Source organism: Hordeum vulgare, chromosome 6H (assembly GCF_904849725.1).
Source record: "Hordeum vulgare subsp. vulgare chromosome 6H, MorexV3_pseudomolecules_assembly, whole genome shotgun sequence".
Taxonomy (NCBI): Eukaryota; Viridiplantae; Streptophyta; class Magnoliopsida; order Poales; family Poaceae; genus Hordeum; species Hordeum vulgare.
In genome coordinates this window covers 225,403,414-225,415,347 of record NC_058523.1, presented here as the reverse complement: position 1 = coordinate 225,415,347, position 11,934 = coordinate 225,403,414, and positions in this window count along the sequence as shown.

Sequence of the window (11,934 nt, the reverse complement as noted above, 5' to 3'; positions counted from 1 at the left end):
TTTTCATGTATATATTTTCAACTTTGATCAAATGACCTCAAATTTGGTGATCCCTCTTCTTTTTTCCCACAACTCCACGTTGTTAAGTTGCACATCAATTGGTAAGGGTATCTTGCCAAAAACCCCATCAAACACCTTCATGCAGAATTCTAAAACTACTCCCTTGACCCCCAAAACTATTCCCCTTCCCCCAAATTTTCACCATAGATTCTATGAGAACCAAAGCATCCGAGTAGCCACCCTAATGTCTAGATGCATGATTGCGGGGGTGAAAACCACCATTTCCCTCTCAAACCAACACCTTTTCTCCCCTCTCTCTCTTATCTCTCTCCTGGATAACATCTCGAGCATCCAATGGTCCCTCCCCCTTTGTATATTCCCTCTGCTGCAAAAGGGCACTAATGCACACACCAGAGTGCGTCAGTGGCAATGTCATACCAGCCAAAACAACACTCTGGAGCGCGCAACCACGCTCCTGAGAGTTGACCTCGAACGCCCATCCTCCTCGAGCCCCGCCCGCATGCGAGGCTCCGCGTCTCAATGTCCCCGGGCTGCCAGGGCAACGACCCCCTCCTCTCTGTCCCCCTTGATGCTCCCTACCTCGTGCGTGTACTATCGCCCGAGAAATCCAATCGGCGAGCTTCACATGCGGCGTCCAGAGCCTCTCCTATTTACCTCTACCTCCATGACGACTCCTTATAGTCCCCCTGGCCATGTACATGCCTCATTTTTGAGCCGCACAACCACAGCGCTCGGCCCCGAGCTCTCCCGCGCACCCCGCATACTGCATCTACAGCGCACCTATAAATACGCCACCCCGGGGCTCCCTCTCCACTGTGCTAGTCCTCTCTCCCTCCTAATCGCCCCTTGAGTCACCCATTTTACCTCTTAGAGCCCTTGTGCTCGGGATCGAGCTCGACGCCACCTGCTCGGGCTGCCCTTGATCTCAATGCATAGAGCCTCTCCGACCCCCCTTCTTGTCCCTTTGCCTCTCCCTTGTCTCCCTAATCATTTACCCAACCTTATCCGTGCGTTTGGAGCTCGAGAACGCCTAGTCCGACCACCTCCCGAAGCTCCTCCACCGCGGGACCTTGTCTACGACGAACCAAGTCTCCCTGGCATACACCTCCCCCACCATCAGGTCAATAGTAGCACCCCAAGTCCATTCCTTCCACTAGCCTCCCTCGTCGTGCCCTACATTGTTGCCGGTCAACCTCGCCACCCTCTAGATAGAGGTTGACGACCACCTGCTAGTGGGGCCTGGTCATCATCCTTTGCCCCGCATCCCTTCTTCCCATCCTCTCGCTGACCAGCAGGCCCCGCTTGTCAAGTTTCAAGCCTGGCGCGGATGGGAGATGCCTCGCTCGCCTTGGGTGGCTGTCTAGGCCGGCTCAGCTGGGCTCGCTCTGGCCTGGGTAGCACAGTGCCCCTTTTTATATTTATTTTCTCGCATTTATTTCAAATATTTCCCGCGGCAAGAATATTTATCCAATTCCGATGATTCAAATTTCTAAATGTTTGAACTATTACAACCCATTTGAATATATTACTTTCACAATTTTTTAAAAAGGTTTTACACACTGTTTTATTTTAAAATATTCTTTGAAGCATTTTAACCTTTTGTTAAAATGTTTTTCACAACTTTTTACACTTCCAGAATAAAACCTAGCTATTTTTACAGTGCTAGTACTAACCCGGCTATATTAAAAAAATAGGTTGACCTTTTTTTGAGTGTGTTATTTTTCCTGTTTTTGTCATGGTCTTATTATTCCCATTATAATTGCGATGATAGATTGTGTGGTTGACGAATGACTTGGACCAAAACACTTTGGAGACCCGGAGACTTTGTTGAGCTAGGTAAGGAGCCCCTTGACTATGACTTCGTTCCATTTATGCATGTCATATGGCACATTACTTCATTGCATTTGAATCATGTTGATTTGGTGACCACCTTGGTGGGTTGTCTCCGTTGACTCCTCGATGATACATGCACTGAGCATGACCCTACTTTCCTATGAGGGTTGTCTGGGTGGGAAGTAGTTAGGTCGCGACTAGTTCCTAGGCAAATGGGATGGGAATATGCATAGTGATGATGAAGGAAATGATTTCAAAGATTTTTTTAAAACCCCGTTGGGTGGCACTAATGCCCAATGGAGATTTTGTTGAGGTGGGTAACCACTTGAGAAAGAAGTGTTGTACCAAGGCAACTTGTGTGAGTGGTTTCGAAAATATGAGAGATTTTAGATTTTACGACTGTCCCAACCTAACATGTGTGACCACGATACCCCCTTATGAGACGAGGCTCTGTTGATTACCTTAGTTGATGCTAGCATAGAGCCCGAAAAACTACTGCCGGGAGGGGTAGAGTTACCCTGTCGAGAAGGGGTCGTTCCTGGTAGGGTGACCATGCGCTATTTTCATAGACAGCGGTCACATCGTTGTGTGCCCTCAAGGATTATACAACCTAGAGCGAGGCTCGTATGAGGTACATCATAAGGGATGGCACCAACGAGTGGACTATTTGCTTAGTGTCGCCAGGGGAATGGCATTGTTCGGGTGCTGAGTGAAAGTGCGTTATATCGACTAGGGGGGTGAATAGGATATTTTTAGAATTTCATCACTGAGGAAATTCCTTTTGAGGAAATTCCACACTGATGACTAACTTACAGCGGAAACAGCAAAGGATCAAGAGGGCAAAGTTTCACTACAGCAGTTTTTCAAGATGAAGAATATGAAAACAGTTTGCACAGTGAGACGTTTCACAATGAAGACAGTAGTTGATGACCCAGTTCAACCTGCTGTGACAGTTGTACATCTGGTTTGGAGCGGCTTGGTATTGAAACCAAAAGACACACAATCCCGGGACACACAGTCCCTACCGTATTCTCCTTGGGCTAAGAACAGACAGTCCTCGCCCAACACTCGTGGTAAGTATTCAGGGCAGACTTCCAAACCCTCACAAACTTGGTCACCCGGCGATCCACAATTGACAGCTGGATTGCTCTAGACCATGACGCTTACCCGTCTGGAGGATGCACAATCCTCAAAGGTAAAAGGCTTCAGTCCCACACAGGAACAACTTCTTCAGCGATGCTCAATCACTTGGTTTTCGGTTTGTGATTTGGTGTTTGGTGGTATTTCCTCACTGATGAATTACTCTCGAAGACTCTGAGGAATTTGGGTTGCTCTTATGACAAGAGTCAGTTTCTAACAGAGCAGCCAACCAGCTAATGGTTGTGGGGGCGGCTATTTATAGCCTGGGAGCATCCCGACATGATTTGACATTAATGCCCTTAAATAATATGACCGTTGGTATGGATAAGACCAATGATGTGGCGTGGCTATCGAAACGGTCGGGACCCTCAACTGTGAGAGTCCTCATCTCACTCATATTCCTCACTTGAGGCATTTGGTAGGATTAGGCCTGGGTTGAGCATCATGAGGAAATTCATTCCAATGTGTTCCCTCGACCCCCTTTAACAGTACGGTGTTCCTATTACTCAAGTGTGAAGAAAACAAAATAGAAAGAGTAAATCTTCATGCTTCAAAGTCTTCAGAATGATTTTCTTCAGGATACACCGAATTCCTCAATTTCAATATCTTCATGAGGAATATCAATTTCATCGCAAATTCTTCGCGATTCAAATCTTCAGCTTCAGACCAATTTCTTCAACAGAATATATACATTTTTAGGTGTCGATATTCATCGAATATTTCAAACTCCTCAGTGACTTATAGATCTTGTGTACACTCAAGAACACATTAGATACTTAACCTATAAGTCTTCAAACCATCAAAATCACTAAGGGGCACTAGATGCACTTACAATATCCCCCTTTTTGAGATCCTGTGTACACTCAAGAACGCATAAACGAAGTGTGTGTGTGTGAGAGATAAAGATGACTTTGTGAGAAGGATGATACTTGACCTAAGTCAGATGAATTAACATGATGAATGAACAAGAGATGTTCAACCCTTTCTTATGATGATATCAATAACTTGTCCGTATGGATATCTGCAACCTGTTGATGCATTCTTTCACAAGTTTATTCATCATGGCATTGCACTCAAAACTAGCTTTCTCCAAACTTACCTATTAGTTATGTATCATGCATTGTAATTGCTTTGTTCCTCAACATGGGTTTCTTGCGAGTATATTCAAAGAACTCATTGGCTTACCACTCATTATTTAACTGGATACGCATGGAAGAGAGGAATATGGAGACGAGTTCGTTGGTGATGAACATGCGAACTAGGGCGCTTCCAGTCAGAATACCTGTAGGGTTAAGGTAGATAGCATGGGTTCATGCTTTTGTTCAAGAATTCTGTTGCTAGTTATGTTTGGTGTGTCGGTCTTCAAGTCCCTATCTATGTAAGACTTGACCTTAATGGTCTCTATTTGTATGTGAAGGTATGTATGGATGTAAGACTCTCTTAATTTAGCTTGTGTGTATTTAATGAGAATTGATCTCTAGGATCACTTTACATGTGCATTCGGTGATCATGAGTTATGAGTCGGGGTCCCCACACAATTCGCACGAACCGCCACCTCTGCACTGACGAAAATGGTAAATATTTCAATCAAAAGGTAAATCGCTCCATGATAGGATCCTTATTGTACCTATGTGCATCTAGGCTAGATATTATACTTAGTGTTTGTATGTGTGCCTGTTTCCAAGCAACACCGAAGGAATCACACCATAAGACTGTGAAGCATATTGTTCGATATCTAGCTTACACACCAACACTTGGATTATGTTACCCCCAAGGGCTCAAGTCATCATCTCGTTCGATATTCGGACTCTGACTAAGGTGGTGATCACGTGGACTACAAGTCAACATCACGCACATGCCATTTCCTCGGACGATCCTTAGTCTGTTGGTCGTCAAAGAAATAGGACTGCGTGTCACTTTCTACTGTTGAAGTTGAGTATATTCTTGCTGGTTTGTGCTGTGCTCAACTACTCTGGATGAACCAAACCCTCAAGGACTACGACATCAAAGTGAAGAATGTGCCACTCTACTATGACACTGAGAGTGCAATCAAGATTTCTCACAACCCACTTCAACACTCAAAGACCAACCACATCAAGATTCGTCATCTTTTCCTTCATGATCATTTACTCTAGGGCGACATCTTCATCGACCACGTGAAGAGTCAAGCACAAATGGCTTATATCTTCCCTAAGCCCTTGGATGAGAAGATATTTTGCAAGTTGCGGTGTGAGCTCAATATCTTAGAATCTTTCAATGTTCTCTCAAAGGACACACATCCTAACACTTGTGCAATATTGATGACTTAGATGTGCAACACACAAAGTAACATTTTTCTTCAACAAATGAAGACTAACACTCTGAGTGTGAAGAAATTAATGAAGAATTTGATACTCAGAACCCTATGACAAATGTACCTGGTGTCTGAAATTATCATTCTTACACGATGGGTCACGCCACCAACCAAAGTTGAAATTCTTCAAAATTGACAATTTGTTTTTTGCAAACTCTTCAAAATTTTGAAATTCCTCAAGTTTTACATATTCCTCAATATGTTCAGATTCTTCAAAAAACTTCAACATGTTTTGGTCTATTCTGCTAATATTAGCAGAATAGTTATGCTCCTAACCCTTCCCAATTGCACGCTCAACGGAAGTGGGCGTGATTTGTTGAAGCAATAACACTGCAGTACTGATGCGACTGCACTTCCCATCGCAAAAAATTGCACGTGTTTTTTCGACACCATTTTTTCTCTAATTTTTAAACCGTTTGTCGGAATGAGGCGTATAATATACTGTTGGAGTTTTACAGAAAATTTTCAACTTTGTTATGTTAAACACTTTCCTCGATTCCTCGCGGTTTGAGAACTAGTTTCAAAAACAGTGGCCGCATGACGGGCTGCAGCGAGCGTATTTTTGCTTTTTTTAAACCACTTGTTGAAATGAAGCAAACAATATGGTGTTGAAAATATATCGTCGAGGCGCATCTTTTTCATGTATATTACTCTCTCTAATTTCTTACGGTTTGAGAGCAATTTCTAATTAACTAAAAAATGGAATTCAGTTGTTCAAATTTTCTGATATTTTTTGTTACTATTTTTGCTACAATTTTTAACCATTTATCGGAATGAGGCCTGTGAGACTGCGTTAAAAAACTATGGAATAGGCACATCTTTAATATGTTGATCATTTGTTGGGATTCCTTCTGGTTTTAAATGAATTTTGAAAATGGTGTGGCTGCCTACGTGTGTCAGCGAGCGTATTTTCATAATTTTTCCAAACCTCTCGTCGGAACGATGTAATTGATGCGGCTTTTGAAAGATATCGACGAGACACAAGTTTTTCATGTAGTACACCCTCTCTAAATCCTTACATTTTAGGAACAGTTTTGAAATTACCAAAATGCGGACACTATTTTTCGCGACACCAAAATCATCGCATGAACCGCATCACATGGAAGAACGTAATCCTTCACACAAAAAAGCACACTCCTTTCGAAAGGCAAACGGACTGCATGGATTTTTTTGTCAAGCATATTTTTCCCCGGACTTCATGGCGGTTGGCTTGCAAAGATGAGGCAAATGCACTACATTTTTATTTTTCAATGAACCACCAAATTTATTATAAGAAATCTCCATGGAGAAACAAGAAAAGTGAATTACGAGATCCTCCTTGATTCTTTCTTTACACAATTTGAGGCCCCGAATCTTTAAAGAAATGAACATCATTATTTTTTGTCTCAACACGTTTGTATAAACAAATTAAAATGCCACTTGGGTGCGGGGCTACGGACACAAACTAAAATGCCACTTGGGTGCGGGGCTGTGGAACTGCACGGTCATGGACAAGTGCACTACATGGGTGGTACATGTGCACTGCATGGAAAACACAAAAATACTGATACACACATTCAAATTAAGTTCATCAGCGGAAGGTACTTGTTTCTAAACCTTGTCGGCATCATAAGCGAACATAACAAACATCCACATAGGCAGGCGGCACACAAAAACATATCCAACAAACTGCACGAAATAGCTGGCAGAGCCGCACACCTGCACAAACTGAGCTTCATGCCTCCCAGGCCAAGTTGTACTCCTGTCGCGATGAACTGCACCGATGAAAAATCTGAAAAAACCTACAAAAAATCTTTTCCAAAGTGCCCGGAGTGGTTGCCACTATACGAGCAAGGATAGGATGACAAGCAAGATGACTGGAGATGTGAGGCGCTTCATACCCATGATTTGGCCTAGTGACCGCCCTGTAGCATGGTTGCAGAGCGCACTGGATCCGCGCAGGGGACTGCATTGTCGCCGCCGGTGAACTGCAACACCATGTACCATGGGGCAACATGATGGTGTACTGGAGAAGGTCTCTGGAGGCACTCCAACGCCGCCGAAGCTGCACTACACCGACTCATAGTGAACAACAAATCATAGAGTTCAACGCTGCACAGCTGCATTAGAGTATGAGCCGAGCTACACGAAGAGGATGGAGCCCAACCGCGTGCAAGTAGGAGGCCTAATATCATCGAACCATAGTCGTTGAACAAGGGAAGTGGATGGGCTGGTTGCGCTAGAGGGATGACAACGGGTAGGTGAGGGAGCTCCTGGTTGCCGGCTACACGATAGGTAGGCATGAAGGCCATATCCCGTAGGGATTCGATCCTGGCTGATGGAGAATCCCACCTGTCGCAAAGGGGCATCTTCCATGCCTTCTAATCACAGTCAACACCGCTGGTCATCATCGCCTCACTAAGGTGTGAAAAGAACCCGAGTTAGGAGGAGGTCGGGATCAAGGTGGGGGCAGCTCTACGGTGTTGGAAGGTCAGGAGGGGGGTGGCACTCCATCGCTGGTGGGGAGCAAGGAGGCAGAGCGACACTAAAGCGGGGGAGGATGTGGGACGGCGCAGTAGGAGGTCGGGATCTAGGACGGCGGCTGGGAGCCGGGCTGCCCAAATTTGGGTGTTGTGGGAGGGGCGCGGGCATCCGCGGCTGCGTTGGAGGAAGGTGGACATGGGGATCCAGCGGCCCTGATCGCCGGAGGCCGAGGTGGATGGGGGCAGAGGTAGATGGCAGCAGGCGGCATTGGGCGTAGTAGGAGGTCGTGATCCAAGACGGCGGCTGGGAGCCGGGGCTGCCCGGATTTTGGTGTCGCGGGAGGTGCGCGGGCATCCGAGACTGTGTGGGAAGATGTGTGCATTGGGATCGAGCAGGGTTTAGGGATTAGGGTTTGGGTTTAGGGTTTAGGGTTGGATAGATGGGGGCAGAGGTAGATGGCAGCTGGCGGCATTGGGAATGTCGTGGATGATGAGGGAAGATGGGTCGAAGTGGGTGTTCATGGCTGATGGAGTAAGAAGGTCTTAAGTGGTTTTATGTGGTATTTTTGATTGGTTCGGGCAGTGCAAAACTGTTAGCACAATAAGAGACTTTTGTTAGTACAATAAGGTCTTAAGTGGTGTTACTAGAAGAGACCCACCATATATATATATATATATATATATATATATATATATATATATATATGTGTTTGATCTATCAAAACCTTAACATCATTCACATATTGCTAATTATTCAAATTGATTTTCTTCTAAGTGAATGTGATCGGACCCTTCCCCCCTATGCTAAGCTCAACCTAATCTATTCACAAATTATTCATATGCATTCTACTTGACACCATTCAAAGCTTCGTTGGGTCTTTGTCAGCTAAAGAATTTGTGAACGAATCCTTCAAATATCTTATCAGGAAAATTTGGTCACTGTCGCTCAAACTGATCCCACTTCCCATGACTGGATAACCCACGATCCCTCATGATCTCCACCTCTTTGTACGTGGGTGACACATGCCGCATGGATTGGAAGGGTCAGGGGTAATCTTGTCCAAAATCTTCGGGTCGGATGGTTTTTACCACTTCTATAAATACCCCCTTCACCCCTTCGATGCCTCGGTTACTCCGCCTCTCCTCCCACTCAAGATTAGACCCCGTGCCGCTACCAATCTTCATCGTCAACGGAGAGGACGAGCTTAGCTTCCTCAACCTCCTCGTCGTTGTACTCACGCTGGACGTGGGAATCTTTACTCCGCCGCCATCGTAGCTTTCTTGTTCCACCGAGTTAGGGCACAGAAGATTTGAACCGACGGACTTCTTCTTTTCTCACTCCGTGTTCGACGTGTTCTTTGGCAAGGGTAAATAAAAACTAACTTCACTGCCCTATTTGATATTAATGATTTCACAACTTCTTCAAAAGGTGTTTATTACTCCACAATCAATCCAGTAAACACCTATTGAAACTTCATTTCCCTTGAACTATTTCACTAAGTCATGAATTTCTTCAAAGATTCCTCAATTGTGTAAATTTTGGAATCTGCACAACTCTGGAACTTATAGCAAGAACACTTGGGGAAATTCTTCAAGGCACCCATTGTCGAATTCCTCAACTTGATATTCTTTGAAAAAATTTGAGAACGCATATGACATCTTCAAATTATTCACACATATACCCTATGCAGAGGTACAAAATTTGTGTTGATGAGTATCTAGGTTCTCATCAACTTAACACATTTGCAGCGTTCCTTGAAGAAAATTTGCACACTTCCTCGGAATCATCAAAAGCACAAATTCCTCACGTGAAAAAAATGGTTGAATGAAAAAGACCTCAGAAAGAAGGAAAGAAGGCGGAGTCCAACATTGCTTTTGATATCCCCGTGGATATGTATGATCAATCTTGTACTCCAGATGAGGAAATCAATGGCAAGGAGACAAAGGAGAAGGGAAAAACGTGCATCCAAAAGATTGAAAGAAGATGGATGAAGGAATGAACAGATTACATGTATGTTACTCCAAAATACATGAAGAAATTCATTGTAAACCCTCCATGCCCAAAACCTCCACTGGCTGAAGGCCAGGTTGCTGATCCGACTAGCTTCATAAGTGGTGAAGAATTTCCCAAGGATTGGGCCAAACGTCAGTTCAAGATGCAAAAGATGTCAGTGGAAGCAGTGAGGCAATTCAACCTTGCAAGTGCTGGTGTTGCTGCTACCACCTCATCGACTGCTAAATCATCTGCCACTGCAACAGCTCCAACGCGAGCTCTGGTGAAGAAATCTCATGTGAGGACCAAGTCTTCAAGTTCAAATACCTCACAGAAAATTCCTCAACCACCTCCAACTATCACTGCAACTTCCTCAGCAACTGCTACAAAGTCCTCAACGCTAGTGCACTTGAAACGTGTCAGCGAACAGTGGGAACCACAATTCCCTCGGGGACATCTGCATCTAGATCTGCACTCACCTCTTCAAGTGCTACCATGAAGAAAAAGATGACTACTGGACGAGGCAAAAGACCAAGTCCTCATAGGGCGGCCTTTAATGTTCCCTGGGGATCTGAGGATGATGAAGCTGATGATGATGAACTAGTAGAAATCATCAGAAGAAAATACGAGAGAGTACCTCATGCTAAGGGCACCAACATTCCTCTTATGTTGAATCCCATAGTTGTGCTAGACTTCATTGATGTTTGGTATCAAAATCCTCAAACACTAATTGATGGTCTCAAAATTCCACCTAGGACAAACCATGTGTTGATGGTGTTCATCGCCAAAGAAAAATAGAAGTTTGAGAAGGCCAAAAGGGCCAGACGGGACAAAACCAAGAAAGAGCGATTTGTGAAGAATAATGTGCTATCCTTAACTCCTAAACAACTCATCTCTGCATAGACTGAGATCGATAACCTTAGTGAAGAATATAGTCGATACCATGCTGACTGGAAAGGTGCCAAGGTCAGGTTCGTCAACCTAGCGATCAAGGCCATCACTGAACACAATACCGGGGTTGCAGCCCCATCGCAACCATTAACTCCTCAGGCTATCTCCTCCGCTTCAGCCCGAAGAAATTGCCACGGCTAGTGAAGAAACTGCAGCTCCTAAAAAACTATCAGGGCAACCTCCATTATTGCGCTCGAAGAAAATGTCAGGCTAGCTGAAGAAATTGTTGCGCTTGCGGAAAATGCTCTTGTCAGGACGACTGCATCAGTTGTGCCTGAAGAATCCGCATCGATCTCATCCTCTGCACCAACTACAAAATCTTCAACGGTGAAGAAGTTTACACCGCCTTTTATATCAGAAGCGAATAAAACAAAAGATGTCAAAAACGCAGTCGGTTGTAAGCAAAAAAAATAAACCATCACAGAATCCTTGGAAGCCCAACGCTTGGGGATTTTTCCAACTTCCTCAAATGAGCCAATTGATGCAAATCCCATGACTATGGTACCCTCATATGAAATGTTACCGTTTGGTGAAAAATATTCCATTTCTGAAATGGATGAAGAAAATTAATCTGCTTCTTCCATAGAGTCGATCGATAAAGAAATTAAAGTGGATCAGAGAACTTCAACCTCTCAAGCCTCATCACCCCTGCCTCAGTTATGTGCTGAGGAGGCGGGAGTTGAAGAAATTGAAGAAGATGTGGAAATTAGGTGCACCACCCCGGAGATAAGTGATGAATATTGGGAAACAGCTCACCAAAATTCACCACTGGCCACTCCAATCCATCAAATTCCTCAGCCCCCTGCTATAGCCAGAGAAATTCATAAATGGTCTGATGGACGTCCTACTCCGATGGAATCTATTGTGGAGGAAATCACAGCCGCAGCACCTGAAGAATCCATTGGCCAAACTGCTCACACAATAGAGAGCACAACTGAAGATATTGTTGCTCCTGTTCATCAACCCACTCCAAAGCATAAAGTAGTTGATGAATCTACTACGCATATTCCTGAAACTGAAGAACCAGTGGCTGAAGAAATTGCACCTAAAATTCCCGTGCCAACAGTTCTGGAACCTGAGGTTGACATCAGAAACACTAAGACTACTAATGATGAGCCCATTGTTCAAAATCCCCAGTCAACGGTTGTTGTGGCAAAAGATCCTCAAACAGAGAGTGTGCC